The sequence below is a fragment of the Dipodomys spectabilis genome, unplaced genomic scaffold, assembly GCF_019054845.1.
Source record: "Dipodomys spectabilis isolate Male_0828 unplaced genomic scaffold, ASM1905484v1 ptg000092l, whole genome shotgun sequence".
Taxonomy (NCBI): Eukaryota; Metazoa; Chordata; class Mammalia; order Rodentia; family Heteromyidae; genus Dipodomys; species Dipodomys spectabilis.
In genome coordinates, this window is record NW_024870769.1 from 11,663,489 (window position 1) to 11,684,788 (window position 21,300).

Sequence of the window (21,300 nt, forward strand, 5' to 3'; positions counted from 1 at the left end):
TGCTAGTTTTTTTTCTTTGTTGGTTGTAGTGCTTGAACTCAGTGCCTACGTACTGTCCTTGAACTCTTTCATTCAAGGCTAGTGCTCTACCACTTTGAGTCATAGAACCACTTCTGGTTTTTGAGTGATTAATTAAAAATAAGAGTCTCACAGGGACTTTTCTGTGTGGGCTGGCTTTGAACCACGATCCTCAGATCTCAGCCTGCTGAGAAGCTGGACACTCCAGAAGAGCTTCCTGGGTTAAAGAAACTATTCAAACACAATGAAAAATCTTTTGGAAAATTGGATATTGGATATTGGAATTTCTTAGACATTTTCAAATTGAGAGACAGGAAAGTGTCATGCTTAAGTACTTGCAGAATTACAAAATATATGTAAACAGGCAAAATGAGTAGTCTAAGAAGAAAAAGCATAAACAAGACAGGAGGAAGTCTGTGAAAAGAAATCTCTATTCTTTCCCCTGTTGTGTCTTCCTTGAGTCTCAGTTACAAAAAAATCGTGAAGGTTCTTTCACATCAGACAAAAAGCCAGTACTTTCAACTAATTTGGATCCATCACATAATTCTTCTAACAACTGGTTAGCAACCACTTATATGACCTTTCTTAAATTCGAAGTACAACAAGCTAATCAAGAGAAAAAAATGCAAAATGAAGCACTATGCAGCAATCTTGCCAGTCAGTCAAATGACATAATACCTGGCCTATTCTTCACTTCTTGAGTGATGGAACAAAATGATAAAAATAGCCATCCATTTCTTCACCCCTGTGGGACTAGCTTAGCTTCTTCCCAATCTGTGCAGCCCCAAACCCAATTTTCCTTTTCGGTCTGAAGCTGCAGGAGGGTGGGCAGCAGCAATTATCAATCAGTTGGTTCTTTGTAGTGATAACTGGATTGGTCACTGACCTGACCACTCCATTTCACGGACCCATAGAGGTGAGCTCAGTTCCCATTGCCCACCTCCTCCATGTGTCACTTACTGAGAGGAGGTCTAAAGACTCCCGATTGGAGGTCATCACATTCTCGCCCTGCATGGCTCTGAAAGATGAATGATTTTCTTGGGGCCTGTGGCCAAAGTCTATTGTTTGGACACCCTGGTCTCTTGTAGACTCAGTTTCAATGTTTTCCTGGTATCTTTGTAAGAGGAGACTCATCACAAACTGGAAGTCAGAGTCCATTATGTGACCAGATAAAATAATGATTTCATTTTACCATCCCTCAGAATGCAACAAATGTATGCTCTTTAGCAACTTGATGTGAATTTTTACACTGCCATAGGAGTTATATAGAATGTTATACTAGGAGGAAAAAAGGCCAATACACACAATATATTTTCTATGATCTAGACACAGATGGCAGAGTTCTCCATTCAAATAACCTCCTCTACCCTACCCACAACCATGTTTATATTTCCATGGTTGTCTACATTCCCATTTTTGATGCCAAATCCAACAGAAGAGCTAGTGTGGATTTTCATTTCTCATTATCTTATCTTGACTACCATACCCTTCTACCAAATTTTGGACCCCTGCTTTAGAATTAGTCACATTTTTTTTAACATAATCGTGAAGACTAAATATAATCCTAAAGAAAGTCTTAAAGCAAACACTAGGAATATAATTATCGACATTGAATATGATGACTATACAAACACCAATCAGCTTAGAATTCCATTTTCATTTTTCTAGGCTCCAACATATGTCCCTTTTTTACCTTCAGAAGAAGCAGTTCTTTTTTGTCTTTTCCTTTTGCCAGTCTTGAGGCTTGAACTCAGGGTCTGGGCACTGTCCCTGAGCTTCTTTTGCTCAAGTACTCTACCACCTGAGCCACAGTGCCCTTTCTGACCTTCTCTGTTTATATGGTACTGAGGAATCGAACATAGGGCTTCACATATGCTTGGCAAGCACTCTACCACTGAGCCACAACCCCAGCTCACGAAGCAGTTCTTAAGTCATGTTTGATGAGCTTCCTGAATTGTATGTTACCACTTTACAATACCATCTGGCTTTCTTAAGACTGGTTTATTTGAATTAATTGGCTTCCCTCATTACCAAGAGTCTATTTGGACCTTTCTATTCATGTGTTATAAAATTGGAATTGATGGATAATTTGAAAGTATATTCATTTTGGAGATGCTTTTTTAACCTTCTATTTAAAGACATTCTTTAATCAACCTTTGGTGAACTACGAGCCAATGTAGGCCTGATTTACACTGTTTGCATGTTTCCTGTTCTTGCTTAGGTGATTTTATTTTTTCTTCCTCTTGATTCTTTCATGGTGTATTACAATTAGGACTTGTGGATGTAGTTGTGGACCCCTTTCCATTAATTGTGCAGGGTGCACACAACATCTATATATACTATCATCGCCTTTTGTATCAACTCTCTGTTCTCTTATGTTTGTGTCATTTATCTCCCATTCTCTTTGCTTTCTTTTGCTTAGTTCCTAAACTTAATTTTCAAACTCTTTTATTGAATTAAATTGATACACACATACATATAAATTTATAAATGTTCAAGGTTTCTCTGTAAACATATAAATCCAAAAGGTATTAGGTGGATTTTCTCTGGTTTCATCCAGTTGTTGCTTATTTCTTCTTTGTGCCCTGAATCTGAATCATTATTTTCTTTCAGGTTTAGTTTCTTCAACTTTTATATATATATTATTTTTTTGTCAGTCATAGGGCTTGAACTCTGTGCCTGGGTGCTGTCCCTAGAGCTCTTCAGCTCAAGGCTAGTGCTCTACCACTTGAGCCACAGTATGACTTTTGGTTTTCTGGTGGTTTATTGGAGATAAGAGTCTAATGGGCTTTCTACCCTGGGCTTGATTTGAACCATGATCCTCAGATCTTAGCCTCCCAAGTAGGAGGCTATTACAGATGTGAGCCACCCATGCTTGGCTTTATCAATTTTTTTTAAAAAGGCTTTTATATTCAAGTTGCTGTCTTTTCTCAAAATAATGTTGATAATCATTTATATTTAACATACAACAAATTCATACAAACTTCTCATTTTGTAAATTTTATTTTATTGTAAAGATGCTGTACAGAGGGTTTACAGTTACATGAATAAGGTAATGAGTACATTTCTTGTTGAGTATTGTTAACCCCTCTTTTGTTGTTCTCCCATTATCCCTTCCCTCCCCACCTTCATCCAAACTTCTAAACTAAGAAATATTATGAGACATTTCCATTTATGGCTATTCATTTGATTAAACAGTAAGGTAGTTATTGAGAGGGAGAAGTACCATTGAAATTCTTTCTTATGTATACAATAACTTAGTTATTTGTGTACATATGTATATGAGCCCATATATGTTTCCATGTAGGTTTATAATTTGATCCAATTTCCATATATTAGAGACAACATAGGCCTTTTACCTCCTGTGTACAATTACTTAAAGATATTTTTAAAATAGAAATAAAAAGAGACCTGACTAAATTCTAGCCATTCTTTAGTTGAGCCTGGTATTACTCAACAAGAAAGTTCAAGACCAGAAGAATTCTTTATGTATTTCATCCAAACTTTCAAACCCCTCAAGAAGCAGTTATTTTTGAACACTTTCTATTATTAACCCTTCATTTGGCCCTTTGAGAGGTAAATCTTTTACCTGTAAGAACTGTCTCATTAGGGCCTAGCAGTCGACTCTCTCAACAACAAATACTGAAGTGACAACGATCTGTCTCTGTCCTTCTGGGTAGGTAAACATTGACTCCATGGGTGACATTTCCAGTGTCTATCATAACTACTACTTGTGATGAAGGTAGAAATTTGTTTCTCCTCTGTAAAAGCACCAGTTGGAAAACCTAAATGGCTTAGTCACACGGACCAAACTGATTGTAATGCTCCTCAGGGTCATTTATTTTAAGAGCCTGTCCTGTCCAGTATTTTAGTAGGATCAGGCTGATATTCCACTGAAAGAGGTTTTTGCCTCAGTGGAAGTATTTATTACTGAATGATCTCTTGTTTTACAATCTGTAACTAGTGTGAGGTTTCTGCTACCTTTAAAAGTGAAAATCTTACTTGGTATACCTGTATATCTGTCATAGTATTCCACGTAAGAATTGATTCGATTACTTTACAGAATACATTTCACTATTTTGCGTGAGCACTAAAGCACCTCCCTGACAATCCAATCTGTTTTGGATACACTAGAGTTGGAGCCAAAGCTGACCTTTGCATGTGCTGTATTGAATTCCTATCAACTGGTCTTTTTATGTTCCTGAGCTTTGTTTCTACTCACACCTCAGACTCCATCTCTTCCCTGCAGTTGAAAGCTCTCATCTCTCTTCTAAACTGCAGACAGGTGCTCTGGTATATGGCCTCCAGGGAAACTTGTCTTTCCTGCTTTGTAAACGACTACTTCTTTCTTTGCTTTCTGTCCTTTGCAGTCTTGTGAAATTCTCCCACCCACTTATACACTTATTTTTATGACTTTTAGGATACATTTATCCCTTTTAAACAGCATTACTATTATTATCTCTATCTTTTGTTTTTTTTTTTGCTTTGCAGTGCTGGCTTTGAAATGTGTGAACTAGTACACACTTGGCTAGCAATCTACCAGTAAACTCCTTTTGAAGCCAGCTTGTTATTACTTTAAGGAGATGGACTGGAAATTATTGAATGCTTTTAAAATTGAAAATATCCTACACATTTTTGTAACAAATAACATGTAAAGAATACAAACTCCTAAAGATTTGCCTCCCCAAAGTATGAAAAATAAGAGTTACATACAGAAGATGTAGACGATACATGTTTACAAATTAACTTTAAGAAAATTGGCGAAATAGTTTATTTTGTACCAGGACTAGAACACAGGGTCTCAATTTTGCTCAGTTTGATTGGTAAGAGATCTTGAGCCATGCCTTCAGTTTAGCTTTTTGCAGGTTATTTCACAGATAAGCATCTCCTGGATTTTTCTATTCAGTCTAGCTCATGCAAGGATAATAGTTATGTGCTAAAACTGGACTTGACAATACACTTGTAGAATGAATGATTACAATCTATAATAACTTGATAATTTCAGGGCACAAATTGATCTTGAGAATAAGAAAAAAATGAGTAATCTCCAAATGCGATGTTATAAAACTGGTATGCCAGGTTATTTTATTGCAGTACTAATACTTATTCTAGCTATGTTTTATTCTGGTTGAAGCATTTGGACATTTTCATTTCTTTACCTCAAAGATATTTGTGTTATATGTCTAAATCTGAACTGAAGCATGAGCTGGTTCCTTGGAAAGAAAATAATGTTTTAGATCAAATAGAACAATTTGCTTTAAATGTACAAGACATCAAAATATTCATAATAAGTAAATGAGTGAAAATTTAAAGCACAAGGGTTTCGCTGCTTTGGGATTGGAATTAAAACATTTCTAAAATATAATTCAAAAGCTGTTTGAGTAGGTCATCGTTCTATCAAAATAAAACTAGCAAATGTTATACCTAAAGTATCAAAATGCTCGTGCAAGGATAGTATCAGGAAAAACAATTTACAAAATGTTAACCATATTTTACAGATGAATTAAAGCCATATGGTCCTAATGTTTTCTAGATTTCTCTGGAGCCAGTGAAGACACATGCTGCCTTCTTGTTTTCAGTGACAGAATGCTTGATCTTCGTAAGGAAGCCAGTGGAATCTGTATTAAAATCTTGGTTTTAACCACTAATCAAAAAGCATAGCTGAGGGAAAAAGTAGATTGCAGTCTCCCACAACATTTTTGTGTCTCCATGAATCAGTAGTTAGATCACAAGTACAAAGCTGCAAAGAGAAATAGACAAATTAATGAACTAGGGGAGGGAGGGTATCAGCAAAAGCCAAGACAGAGACCAGGGCTTGGGCTTGGGGGAACAAAACAAAAAGCAAAACAAACAAAAAAAGAATCTCTTAGATCTGTTAAAACTAAAGCTTCTTGACAACTGTCCCTAATAAGTCACAAGAAATATGTACGTCCCATAAATGCCAGAACCCTAAACCATTCCAGGCCCAGCAAGTACATGAAACATGGTTACCAATGAAGAACTACTGGCAGAAAGTAGCAATCAAATACCCACACACTTGGGCCTGTTGTGGGGTTGGAGAAAAATCCACTCAGTGACTGCCTTTGGAATGTCATGGGAGAAGTTTGGCATCCTTCCTAGTGGCCACCAGACTCCTAGGAATACTGCCTAGATGAGTAGGTATGTGGTAAAAGCAGCTTCCCAAGAGGGGCTTTTAGTAGAATGCACTGAACAAAGGTTTACACATCTGGGATTCATGTATGGTTTGTCAAAACTGCTTGGCAGTTGTAACTTTGGACTACTATGGGAGATTAAATATTTGGACACACTTCCCAGTAACCCTCAAACTCTAAAAACATCATTCAGCCTGGTAGATAGAAAAATAAACCTGTCTACTTGGGGCTTTGGCTAGAGCAGTACTTTCCGTACATCATTGGAAAAGCACTGCCTGGTCCAGAGCTTAACTGAGAAAGGAAAACCACACCCAGTGGTACAGCCAGAAAATCCAAAGCCCAGAGTATACTTATAAAAGTATACACAGCCGGTGAACTGCAGACAGAAAGCTGAGGGCCAGAGACTAAAAGAGAGCTTCTGTTGTATTGATAGCACCCAGCAAACATCCACTCTTCTCTGTAGCCAAGTAGCTACACCAGCAATTATATTTATCTTTAATATTTCAATTTTTATTTTTAATGTTAATCCTTCAGGCCTGTTTTTCTATTGGTATTTTGACCCATCCTGGGTTTATTTTTATAACTCTTTTGAGGATAGGCAATTTCATTACATGCAATTGTTCCAGAACACTAATTATGATTAGAAATAGCACATTTCTTGTGGGCTGACTATGTATATGTGAGAAAGTTCTCCTGTATTGACCTAACTCTTCTGTCTATTCCTTTTTATCTGTTTCCAGGAATCTCAGCTGTTTTTGAGCACAAAACTTGCCAGATAAATTTTATAATTACCTTTTTTCCAGTTGATTGAGGCAGAAACATGACTGAAGTTGGTCTGAGGTTAAGTTGGTCAGTGATGACATCTTTTAAATTGTGGCTTTTCTCATTGAGAACAATGTTATTTGTCACTTACAGCACTTCTGTGCTATGCTGAATGTTTCTTGTTTAAAAAAAAAATATATATATATATATATATATATATATATATATAATTGTTGCTGTGAAGGTGATAGACAGAGGGTTTGCAGTTACATAAGTCAAGTTTGAGTATGTTTCATTTTGAACAGTGGTATCCCTTCCTTAACTCTCTCCCAGTTTTTCCCTTCTGTCCCCACACACATGGTGTATAGTTCATTTTCGGCATAGTCTAGTGAGTACCACAGCTGCATTTGTTCACCCACTGTTCCACCCTTTCTGTGCCTCACCTCACCCTCCCCATAAAAAATATTCTACCTCATGTGGTTATTATTATCAATTTACCATTCCCATCGCATTTGTTGTCTATAGTATCTTCTCCAAAATAACTATGTATATCCCTGTCTATAAAACTATGCATATCGCTATTAATTGTTCACTTCCAGTCTACACACTTCTCTCTCCTTGATCCCACATCTTCCTTCTTTATTATTACTATTCTCAATATTTTTGCTTTAACTACCGAATTTTTAATTTCCTTCATATGGTTGTACTCTACAAGAGCAATAGTTGCATCATACACCACAAGATTGGTAGATAATGCTCTCTTCTTTACCTAAATATTTGGTTTGGTACTGCATTGCTGCATTTGTCATTTCTGAGTTGTTCCTCCAAGTCAAAAGTGAGAAATAGCATATAAATTTAGACACTATTCAGTCTTCACAAAGTACAAAGAATTTCAATTGAAAGCCTTTAGGTGACCCAAATCTCCAAAATTTGTATTGACTTCAGATGAACAAATCTCAGTGAAGATACACGTGAAATGAGAAAAAGAAAGGACTATGACAGTAGAGAAAAGGATAAAGAGTAGGAATGCATCAAGCACTACAAAAAAACGAATGAATGGATATTGTTCCCCATCTCACAATGTTCACACTGAATGTTAGTGGTCTTACTGCTACAGTTAAATGACAAAGAGGGATGAACTAGATTAATAAGTAAGATCTTATTATTATTACTTACAAGAAGAGATCTCTCTTATAGAAAGAAATGCTGCTTAAAACGAAGGGGTAGAAAAAATTCTTTTAAGTCAATGGACAAAACAAACTCATATTTGACGAAGCAGATGTCAAAATAAACTCAGAAGAAATGAAGTTCACTTAACATGTGTATATGAACTATGCTATATGTTACTATATATTACATAAGATATATTTCTTTGTATATCTTCTACATAGAACAAGAGAGATGGATTTATTATCTTTAAATAGTTGTATAATGACGTCAATTCAAAAGGTCAATTTATGTGTACAATGCATCACAGAGTTTCAAAGCACCAGAATATATGTGTTTATAAAGTTGCAATATCTATTATTGCTAAAATTTAAAACAAAAAGCAAGAAAATATTCAGATTCAAATACCCATAAATGAATATCCGTCAACAGTTCACAAAGTAAAGTGAATCTTGTACAATGTGTGTAGGTGCATGTGTACATGTGTGTGTACATGCACCACTACTGTGGCTTGAAGTCAGGGCCTGGGAGCTATCCAATTGCCCAGGACTTTTTTTTTTACTCAAGCCCATCTTTTTGTTGGCTAATTGGAAATGAGAGTATTACAACTTTTCTTCCTTGGCTGGTTTTAAACTTTAATCCCAGACCCCAGCCTCCAGAATAGCCAAGATTACAGACTTCAGCCAGTTCCCCTGGCTCTTCGCATATTCTTTACATAAGGCATATGATCGTGAACATAAATTATCACTAGCAAGAAATACTTTGAAATTAACTGTCAAATTGTTAAAATGTTATTTCCTCTGACTCAAGTAGTTTCCTTTTGGAAAGCACTTGTAAATGTGCCTCTGAGTAATGATGCAGATTTATCTACACAAAGCTTTGTATGTGTTATTACAATAGTTTGTTTAAAAATAATCCAAATATTAAAAAGCATATATGATTATGTTAAAATAAATATATAATGGTAATATCAGCATGGGCTCAAAGTACAAAATATTTATCAAAACACAGTTTTATTACCTTTAAATAGAAAAGTTATGGTGGTCTCCACTTTCTGTCTTGACTGTTCAATTCATAGCATAATAAGTAGAAAATGAAAACAAATTTCTATTAAAGTACTCACTAATTAATATACATGACATGTCATACATTTTTTACATGTGTTTTCTTTCAATGTACATATATGTCAGCCTACATATGTTCATTTGTGGAAAATTATATATTAAAATTACCCAATAAGTACATATTTTTACTTATCTAAATATCATCAAAATTAAGATTGTTTGAATCACTTGAATAAAAAAACGGTAACCAGATTTACAGCTGTCATTCTCCCATGATTTATTCTTACTGCTTTTATTCTTATCACAATTTCCACAAGTAGATCACAAGTAGATATGGATTGTTTCCTGTTCACTTAACAGTGAGAAGATACTACCATGATTTATAATTGTAAAATAGTGTCATGAAACTGAAACTGTTTATATATTTTGTTTTCATAGTTTTTTATACTTAACACAAGTTCTTAGAAGGAAAGTATACATTTGGGTGTGGATGGCTCATGCCTATAATCCCTATAATCATAGCTATTAAAGAGGCTGAGATCTGAGGATCATGGCTCAAAGCTAGCTTGAGCAATTAAATTCATGAGATTCTTATGTCCAATTAACTACCAAAAAATCTGGAAGTAGAGCTGTGGCTCAAGTAGAAGAAGTTGTAGTCTTAAAAACACTCTTCAATGTACCTGGTTTTGTGTTCCAGCCCCAGGACTGGCACACACAAAAAAGGAAAGTATATACAAATTTTGGTAGTCTATAAAGAAACAAAACAATTGACCTAGTGGTCTTAAATTCATGACATTGAACTTCCACAAAATATAATAGATGCCATGTTTTGAAATCATGCTTTCAAAAATGTTCTTAAGCTGGTGTTTTTGGCTCATACCTGTAAACTATAGCTACTCAGGAGGCAGAAATCTGACATCCTGGTTCAAAGTGAGCCTGAGCAGACAAATCCTACAGTCTCTTATATCCAATTAACTAGCAAAAAGCTAGTTGCAGAGTGGAAATGTGGCTTAAATGGCAGAAAGCCAGCCCTGAACAAGAAAAGCCAAGTGAGAACACAAGGCTCTGAGTTCAAGTAATAGTATTGGCACAGACCATCCCTCTTCCCACTCCCCACCCCCCATACTTTTTCTTTTTCTTTTTTTGAGGGGTCAGTTATGGGGCTTAAACTGAGGGCCTGCATGCTATCCCTAAGCCTCTTTGTGCTAAAGGCTAGCACTTTAATCACTTGAGCCACAGGGCCACTTCTGGGTTTTGAGTGGTTAATTGGAGATAAGAGTCTCACAGGAACTTTTCTGCCCTGGCTAGTTTTTAACCTTGATCCTCAGATGTCAGCCTCCTGAGTAGCTAGGATTACAGGCATGAGCTACTGGTGACTGGCCACATTTTAAAAAGCATAAAGCCACTATTGTTTAGCCAAATATATCCCACAAGTATATTTAGGAGAAAGAAATGTTTTGTTAGAATCTAGGTCTTTTTTGGGGGTTTGTTTATAATGGTATAGTTTTCTTGGATAGTGTATAAAATAATTATAATTACATATTTTCAAACTATATACCTAATATTAATGTTATCTGTGTATCATATAGAATTTATATAATATACATATATAATTCAAATAATTACAAGTATTGAAATAATAGTATGAATATATTATCAATGCTTTAATTTTATTCAATTTCTTGATCATCACTGATGCGCATTGCAATTATATCTATAGGATGGTATCTTTTATTATTTGTTGAAAATGTGTCATAAAAAAGAGCATATGCTTCTCACTGATAAAGGAAGATGTAAACAAGCTCTGTCAGTCACCTCTAAGTCACTTTTTAGTCTGGCATCACTACACAGAATTAATAGTTCCCTCAAGTACTGAGCTTTTTTATTCAATAGCACCATTTTTAAGTCAAAATAGCTTTAAGTTTTTTGTACCTTATGTCGGAATTAGTTTTCTACTGGTAATTACTGCTAGCCTAGGGGCTTGTAAGAAAACAAATATTTCTTCTCACAATTGTGTGAAGCAGAGTTCTGACATGCTACTCACTGGGTAATGTTCAAGGTGGAGGAGGAAGACGAGCAGACAATCTGCTTCTTTGTATTTTTTTTTTTTTCCTCTCCTTAGCTTATACTCTTATAATCTTCTTCTGTCTCTCTTATTTTTTCTTTCACTTTTAAGGATGTTTGTAAATATAGTAGTATATCTGTTAATCAAAAATAGTCCCCTCATTGTATGCAAAGGGGTGAGTATGCAGGTAGCTTTTAACTCAAGGCCTTATGCTCCCCCTTGGCTTTTTCTCTTCAAGGATGTTTGTCTACTGCTTGACCCACATGACCACTTTTTGCTCGTTAGTTGGAGATAAAAGTCACTTAGATTTTTCAGCTAGCACTGACTTCAAATCATGAACTTTAGATCTCACACTGCTGAGTAGCTAAGATTTCAGGTATGTGCCACCAGTGCCTGGCTTCATTTGAAAGTCAGTTGATTAGTAGTCTTAGTTTTGTGCATACATTTAATTTGCTTTAACCGTGAACCTAACAAAGCCCTAGGTTCTGCTTATTGTGTGGGACTGATTAAAGAGAATCATTCTGCACATGACTTAATATAAATTATTCCTTCCACTTTTTCAGCATCAATCTTTTGGCATTTCATTTCTATCTATTTGATAGAACTATATAACATCACACACACACACATATAGATAAAAACACACTATTGGATGTTATAAGAATGTGACTAAAAATAAGTTATCATTACTTATTTTTTTAAACCCCAAATTCAGATATTTATTTAACTAGTATCTTATGAGAAATACTTTTTGAAAACAGGAGAAGTTTGAAACCAAACATGTTTAATTCATCTTGCAAGAAAGAGTGAAAAGTAGGTAAGGAGAAAGTTGAAAGAAACTGGGATTTCTCAGAGTGTTAAATTCTTTCATGTCCTACAGTCAGAAAACTGAATCCAGGCACTTAAAAATCTGTAGTCTAACCATGCATTGTTTTTTGTTTTTTTGGGGGGGGAGAGGGGGATAGAGATTTTCTGTGTTGTATTAGATCTATTGGAGTTCAGAACATAAGGGACATTAGGGAAGAGAAAGAAGGAACAGGGTGAATGTGGAATCTCAGAAATGTCAGTAGATACTTTTTCTTCTATTTTTAAATTTTAAGTCTATAATAATAGAATAACTACATGCTTTACACACGAGTAAATTGATGTTCTAAAATGAGCCAATTTGAACATGATCACAAAGGTAAGAAATGAGACACCGAATTAGAATCCCAACTTGAATCACTTCAATTCTTATCTTTTGCTGCTTCATACCTCAGGTCACAGATAGTTCAATGCAGTCACCACTCATATCCCAGCATGACCATCTCTCCCCATCATTCAGTGGGATATGTGCAGTGGCAGAGAGGCAACCACGTAGGAGGTTTGGGTTGATCTCTCTGAAGCAGCTGTGCCCATTGATTTAATCTCCCATAAGTGAGTATAGTCACTGTTATCTTCCTGTGTTGACAGGATGATACTTGTGCTTACTTTCCCTGAGATATGAGAGAAAATCCTAAAGCTACATCAGCAAAGGACGGGATCTGATGATCTGAGCACGGGGTTTGTGGTTTGTGTCACCGTCTTTAACAGTATCAAATACCATCTGCAATGCCTGCCTTAGATAGGCCTGTCTCCTTCCTGCTTCAGCATCTCATGGCTCAAGGGTAGTCTTCTTTGTAAATTCTCTTTCTTTATAGGTCATCCCCAAATATTGACTTGAGACTAGCAGGTGGGTGAAGTTGAAACATATTCATTTGTATTATTCTCACTAGATTGGTGAAGTTTGATGGAATTTGAGGAAGGCTTCTCAGGGCAACCTGAGAATTTCCACAATGGAAAATAGCATCTAAAAGAACAAAACATTATTTTCATTATTTTCAACTATTTAATAATTTCTTCTGCTGCTGCCTCATACCTTCACCTGCAGACAATTCAATTGTCATCACTCATATATATGTATATATATGTAGCATAATATGTAACATATTTTACCATATATTTATATTACATAGGTATACATATATATATATTTATATTATATATATGAGAAAGGATTTAACTCATAAGACCAAGTTTTAGAATTCTCTAAACATGATCTTCAGATTTGTTACACTGTTTCAATTCAGTTCAACAGACACTTATTTATATAGCAAAAGTATTTTGTAAAATATTCATGACTTCTTGAATCGCACAGACAGGTTAATATTTTGCTTTCCCTGGAGCTCTGACCACGGAAGTTTACATACTTGAAATGCGCACCACTTTCCAGACTTGGCAAATTTGCTTCAGTTTGTTCAAGGTGGTATATATTAGTCATGAAGATAGAACCCTTCAAGCTATCAAACTCTTTTAAAGTCTTACTCTTGTGAGGCCATGCAGTTAGAGAGTCCCAAATGAGTCATGACTGTAGACCAAATGCTTTATTATTCTGAAAAGATGCTTAGGCATTTCTGGAGAGTTCCTCTTAGCTTTTCAATTTCTACCTGGAGAATGGCCTACAATGAGCCTCAATTGACAATCTGCCTTTACCTACTATCAGGACACATCCATAAGAGAAAATGTCGGGTAGTTCATTCTTAGCTTAATTTCTCTAACTTCTTCTCTAAAGTCCACATCAAGGAAGAGGGAAAAGTAAGGCACAGCTGCTGAAATCCTTCAGCCTTAATTAAACAGACCTGCCTGGCCTTTTCCTTTATGACTTCAGTATATCCTATTTTATTTTTAATTCCCATTTCATTCTCTTCAAATTTAACTATTCCCCAAGTCTCCTGTGTCTTTCCTTTTCTATTTTTAGCATAACACTTGTTTGTAGTTCTGATAGAATCTATTGGAATTACTAATATAATGTAAATTCCACATTCTGAAGTTCCCTAATCTATGTTTGAATAATCCACTATTCTCAGTGTCTCTCCTCACCTTACCTATTTCCTTTGCTCCAAGTTTTCCCAATCCCTTATCATTTTTATATTTGAGTAGTTTTAATGTATTTATTTATTAATCTATTTAGCATTCTTTTATTTAGTTATTAGACCTATTTTTAGACAATACCAATTTTCATTTCATTGCTCCGAACTAGACTTCTCTTGTTTATTTCAGAGTACATGAAACCAGGATACATTAATTAGTTAGAAATTCTCCAGTTTTTGAACACCTGCCTGATATTGATAAAATTCTAAAGGACAAATTCTTGACCTATTCTAATGCAGTGATTGCCACTGCCAATGTGAGAATCAAGACTATGTGGAGGGCTGGGAAGGTGGCTCAGTGGTAGAGCGTTTGCCTTGCATGCATGAGGCCCTGGGTTTGATTCCTCAGCACCACATAAGCAGAAAAAAAAAGCCGGAAGTGTTGCCATGGCTCAAGTGGTAGCATGCTAGTCTTGAGCTGAAGAGCTGAGGGACAGTACCCATGCCCAGAGTTCAAGCCCCATGAACGGACCTCCCCACCCCCCCCCCCCAAAAAAAAAGACTATGTGGAATTTATCTGTACTTCCTGGAAAAGGTTATTAAAATTTTTAGGACTTGATTCACATACTTGTAAATGCTAATTCCTGCCAAGAGTGAAGAATATTTTTAAACACTTCCCAGGCTATTTAATGTATGGACAGTCTTGCGAATCACTAGCCACTTAAATTATTTTGTTATTATTAAGGTGTTTTACAGAGGAGTTACCATTTCACAAATCAGGTAATAACGTTTTTGGACAATGTCACTTCTTCCTTTACTTTCTCTGTTTTCCCCTCCCCTCCTGGCCCTGAGTCTCTTAACAAGGAGACTACTTCAGATTCCATTTTGAAGCTCATTTCTCTACTAAATAAAAAATTAGCCACTTGATTGCTATAATTCATCGTCTATGAATCTTAATATTTCTCCCAGTGTCAGACTTCATAGAAAATCTCAATAAGCCTCAAGGAGCAGGTCAAATGGCAACACTGTTGGGTGGAAGATGAGCTGAAGTCAGCCTCATAGCTCCAGCAGAGAAAAAGTCATGTGTAAGTTGTCCAGTGTTGCAGAGAATAAATTCTTGCAAGTGCAAGGAGCTTGATAAAATTGGCGACCCCTAGAGGAAAGAATGAAATGATAAAAATTGAATTAGTCTAGGAATTACTTCTTTCAGAGTTGTATTACAAAGGTTTTGTTGTTAATATATAGAGATGTTTATAAGAGTACCTAGTTTTAGATGTGTGAGATCATGCTGACTTGCAGACAGGAAGACAGAGAAACTGGACCAAGGCTAGTTTTACTTGTTTATAAAGACCGATCCTTGCAAGAACTTTGCTCAATTCTTACCTAAGAATATTTGACTTGCATAGTCTCTCCTTGTTATCCTCAGAAGGATTCTGAGGATATCTCAGAAGGATTCTGATTCTTGACCCAGATGCTAAAATCTGTGGTTGCTCTCTCTCTTCCCCAAAATAGTGTATAGCATATATTATATAGTGTGTATTTTGCCTAGAATATACTTCTGAGTACTTAAAAACATTTCATGTTTACTTATAAAACCTATATAATGTAAATGGTATGTAGAGTTGCACCACTCAATTATTTAGGGAATAATAGTTAGAAAAAGCTATATATGAGCAGTACAGATGCTGATTTTTTTCTAAACACGGTTGTATTATGAATGTGGAATAAAATCCCCCATCAAGGTACAAAGAACTGGCTGTGTGTATCAATGAAGCAATTTCAAATTGTATTTTCTCTGTTAGTTTCCGTGTATCTCACTCATGAAGTCCATTTTTTACACTTTGTCTCTTTTATCCTAGATCTCTATATAGCTACCTTTTTGGTTATGTCTGACATACACCTATCCACAAAGCCCAGTGAATGTTGTTTCAATTTCCTTTGGCCTAATTCTTTGCTAATCCAATGGTGTCAGAAGTACCTGATTTTCAATTATCAATTGCAGCATAACCTTTCCACAAATGAAAGAAAAGTCTCTTTAATATAAGCCTGATTTCCAATCCAGCAATGAAAAAGCAATGTCATGCTTAAATCGACTCTCTAATCCTCCAAATAAGGTACAGAGATTAGAGAAGACAGGAATTAATAGATCATGATATTGAATGAGTAAATGTTCTTTAACTTAATTCATACTCCAACTCTGATTGAGTCTGATAGTGTTTGAAAGCTTAAGACTGGAAAAGCATAGAGAGTACAAACAAGACTGATAACAGCTTGGCAGTAAAACGTGGCACATATAGAAGGAAAAAATGTTGTTCAGGCTACTGATAAGATACATACTAGAGGAAAGAATAGAATACATTAAAAATAGACACTAAATAGGATATTTCGCTGATTGAAGCTAAGAATGTAGTTAAAAAAGGAGTCAAATTTTGCAAACTACACTTTATGCAGCAAAAATATCAGATGTAACAGTCACCAAAAACATGGATCAATAGATTCACAAGAGCCCGTATTGAGGAAGCTGTCTTCCACCATTAAATTATTTTGACCATAGATCATGGTTAGCCTTGCAGAGTAGCAGGAAGGACACATTCTCTTAGTGTGACACGTTGAGCCACATCCTCCCGTTAATCTTTTTGAAGGCAAAGTGGTCTGAGTCAGATAAATTGGTAGTAGAGAATGATTTGGTTTGTTAGTAAACTACTAGGAAAGATAACTGTGAAGACATTGTGGAAAAAGTTGTGGGAGGATGAGCGATGCTCACACATGTCTGAGGATCATACCAACACCCATCAAAACCACCCCTCAGGGAAGCAACTACGAAATTCTTGGTCATAGCTTTGGAGGGACACAAGTGGTTTTTATCTTTCTTGCTGTTGTTTTTAATGTATTTATAAGGTACTATGTGATTTTTTTTGTTTCTTTTGTATGTTCTTCCCCCATGGTATAACCCTGTTTTCACTGTATTTGATTCTGGTGCCCTGCATTTTGTATATACATTTTTCTAATTTGAGGAGGTGAAAAGAAATAACAAAACGCTGAAATGAGGATACAGGTTGACCCATTGTAACAATGTGATGTCCAAGACACTATGTTGAAAACGAACTTTACAAACTCGGGGGGAGGGAAGAATTGAGGTGGTGGGGATGGAGGGGATGGTAGGAGAAAAACAAAGAAGGAGGTAACAATGCTTGATAGGAAATGTACTCACTACCTTACTAATGTAACTGAAACCCATCTGTGCAGTATTTTTACAATAAAATATATTAAAAAAAAGAGATTCTGATATTTTAGGACCTAGCTTGGCTGGTGAATTTATATATTGAGTTCATGCTTTCTTGCCTTGTTTTAGTGGAGTACACAAGAACTCATCCTCTACCTTGCTCTCTATGCATAATCTATCTATCTATCTATCTATCTATCTATCTATCTATCTATCTATCTATCTATCTATCTATCTATCTATCTATCTATCTATCTATCTATCTATCCACCCATCATCCATCTATCCTTCATCTACTGATAAAATATAAATTTATTTTCATATGATGGTTCTTGCTATCATCCAGATAAATGCTGAGCAGTATATATGGTATCTCAAAAGAAAACAGAATAAGCAAATAAATAAGAAAGGTGGGAGGGAAGGGATGGTGGGGGAATAAACAAAGGAGGAGGCAACAATGCTTGATAAGAAAGTACTCATTACCTTGCTCATGTAATTGTAACAATTATTTTCACAATAAAAAAAGTTATTAAAAAAGGAAAGCATCAATACTCTGAAGTGTTGAATAGTTTAACCACTGAAGACATAGTTTTCTGTAAGAATAATTCATAATCTGTGTGTGGGCTTTTTTTTTCATTTTCCACATTACCTCTACTAGCGTACAGGCATTCTTTTTTCCTAATATGAAATTGCATAGAGCATCTTTGAATAGCAGATTAATTTTAAGGTCACAATAGAATGTGTCTACTTTAACCCTCCACATGCTGCTTCAGTTAGATGTGGAAAATAGTAACAACTCAATGAGGTTTTGTTCCCAAGCCTACCTTCTCAAGAGGAAGAGTGTTTGCTTTTAGGATGTGGTTCAGATATTGAAACTAAGTCCATTATTTTATGGGGTCCTTATGGATCACTTTGCTTTGACAAGCCAAACCAGTAGAAAGGTGATTTGTGTCTCCAACTATACTTCAGAGAGACACAGGTTAAGAATTGTTGCTGTGTAGTATCATATCCACATTTTAGGCTAACTATGAAAAAAATCATTTCAATGAATCTGAAGCTCCAATGACTACTTAAAGAGAATGAGTACACCATAGGAAAATGATTGATGTGTAACCATACATCACTGTGGCCCAACTCTGAGTATTATGTGGCCACAATAAACAATAGTCTGTACTATTTGCTATTACCCTGACTTTAATACTTGCATTGTTCCCTCACAAGGCTTTTGAGAATGTTCTTTTGAGCCGGGCACCAGTGGCTCACGCCTGTAATCATAGCTACTCAGGAGGCTGATATCTGAGGATCGCAGTTCAAAGCCAGCCGGGGGAGGGAAAGTCCATGAGACTCTTATATCCAATTTACCACCAGAAAGCCAGAAGTGGTGCTGTGGCTCAAGTGGTGGAGTGCTAGCCTTGTGCTGAAGAGCTGAGGGACAGTGCCCAGAGTTCAAGCCCCACAACCAAAAAAAAAAAAAATTCTCATCCATTTCCTTTTACATTCCGGAAGTCTAGATAATTTATAACTCTATGAGTGAATCCCATTGTAACAATGAGATTTACAAAACACTATGGTGAAAACAAACTAGAACTTTGGTGAATTGTAGGAGGGTCTTGTGGAGGTGGGAGGAAGGGATGGTAGGAGAAAACAAAGGAGGAGACAACAATGCTCAATAGGAAATATACTCATCACCTTGCTCATGTAACTGTAACCCCTCTGTACAGCATTTTCACAATAAAAAACATACAAAAAATGAATCTGGGTACACATTCCTAGTGTATCCATCTGATATTCTTTTCAGTTCCTCTGAGAATTCCCAATAAAACTGAGCCACAATTGCCAAGTAGGTCAAACTGCTTATTACACACTTTACTATCTTTTCTCCGTGCCAAGATTCATTTGTTTACTGCTTTACCTTTGTATAGTCCCAAAGAAATCGCTAGCATATACTAAAAGTGTACAAACACTAGAAAGATGAAAATAGAAGGAGCAAGTCATCAAGGTAAGTTTCCTGATACTATGAATGAACATTTCCTTTAGTATTAAAAACACATATTATGGATGACAGACCTTTTTTATGGGCATTAAGATACATGTCAATCAAATTTCACAGAATAAATTTAAGGGTAAAAATAACGATGGATATAAAATATTACAAATGATATATAAAGAAAATTATAATTTCCAGTTCATCAATATTTAATTCTAGAAGACAATGGAACAAGACTTCAAAGAATCTGATACAAAGAAAGCAGGAATCAAAATATGAAGTAAGCCTATCTTTGGGAATATTATACTTCATGACACTGGAATTTGAACTCAGAGCCTTGTGTTTGCTAAGCAGGAACATTACCACTTAAATCCCAGTTCACATTAACTATCAATTATTAAGCTCCTACTGAACACCAGTCTTTACAATGCAGAAGCCCTGTCCATTACCTCGCTATCTTACCTCATTTCCACCTTTGCGTGAACGTCATCATCCATGTTAGGACTAGAGCAGTAGTCCTTAATCCAGTCCCCTGACATCTACTCCAACTCACCTATGGAAACAGGGGTAGATTTCTTAAGGGCAAAACAGATCTCATCACCACCATTTCTTTTTTTTTTTTGAGTCCGGTCGTGGGGCCTGAACTCTGGGCCTGAGCTCTGTCCCTCAGCTCTTCAGCTCAAGGCTAACGCTCTACCACTTGAGCCACAGCCCCACTTCCGGCTTTTCTTTTCTGCTTATGTGGTGCTGAGGAATCGAACCCAGGGCCTCATGCATGCAAGGCAAGCGCTCTACCACTGAGCCACCTTCCCAGCCCCGAACCACCATTTCTAACACCTACCCAGGATCTCCCACCTAACAGGGTTTATTTTAAAAAACATATTATAGATATTATAATCATCCCTAAAACAAAGAAATAATTTTTCTAGGAAGCTCCAGGCCTTTGTCCTTCCCAATAAGATCACTGGTTAACTGCAATATGGGGAAGGGAAGAATAGGAAGATGAAGTTTATCTGAACATATAATATATAAACATATATTGTATGTTATATAAATTATATAAAATATATAATATATTATATAATCGATAATATGTTATAATTTATATATTATTTATAGATTATGTATAATCTATATATGATATTATGCTTATATAATCTATAATATATTGTAGAATTTTATATAATATATAATATAAGATATAATGATATACATAATATATAGATTATAGATTATATAATATATAATATATAACCATGTGAATTACCATGGTGAAATCCATTTAATCAATTGATTTTTTCTTAAAATTAAAGGCAGATAAAGCAGATTATATTATGGTGATGTATACCACAGCCTCCAAATATTTAATGTACTGTTTCCTACTAATTTTCCATATGGTAGTAACCACTTTCAGATTTCTTGGCTCCTCTGACATTCTTTTTTAAACTATCTTTAAGTATTAAGTAGTTACCATTTAACAAATCAGTTTATGAATACAATGCATCTTGATCTATGTCAACCGTTTAAACATTCCCACAGAGCCCTCCCAAAACACCCCTTCACTCACGTTGTAAATTGTATATGATATACATTAAATTCTTGACTGCATTCTTCCTCCTCCTCTTCACTCATCCATCACTTTCCCCTTGCCCTCATCCCATCCCTTTCAATACATGTTTCTGGTGTTTATTTTGTTGTGAACTTTGACTTACCCTTTCTAAGGAATTACACTATTTCACTTTTCCCTTGAATAAAATTTCTATTTTATAGTATTAACACACCTGTAAGTTCCATTACTCTTCTCTGCTTTCTTTTCTACAGTGGTTGCAAACATCATCCCACTAGAGATGCTTTTTATTTTAAATAATATTAAATGTGCCTGTAAAATCATACAACAAATTTACGTACAGCCTTTATGGATATTTGCTAACCATTTGGGTTTATATATTTGTTTCTCTCTCTCTGTCTCTCTCT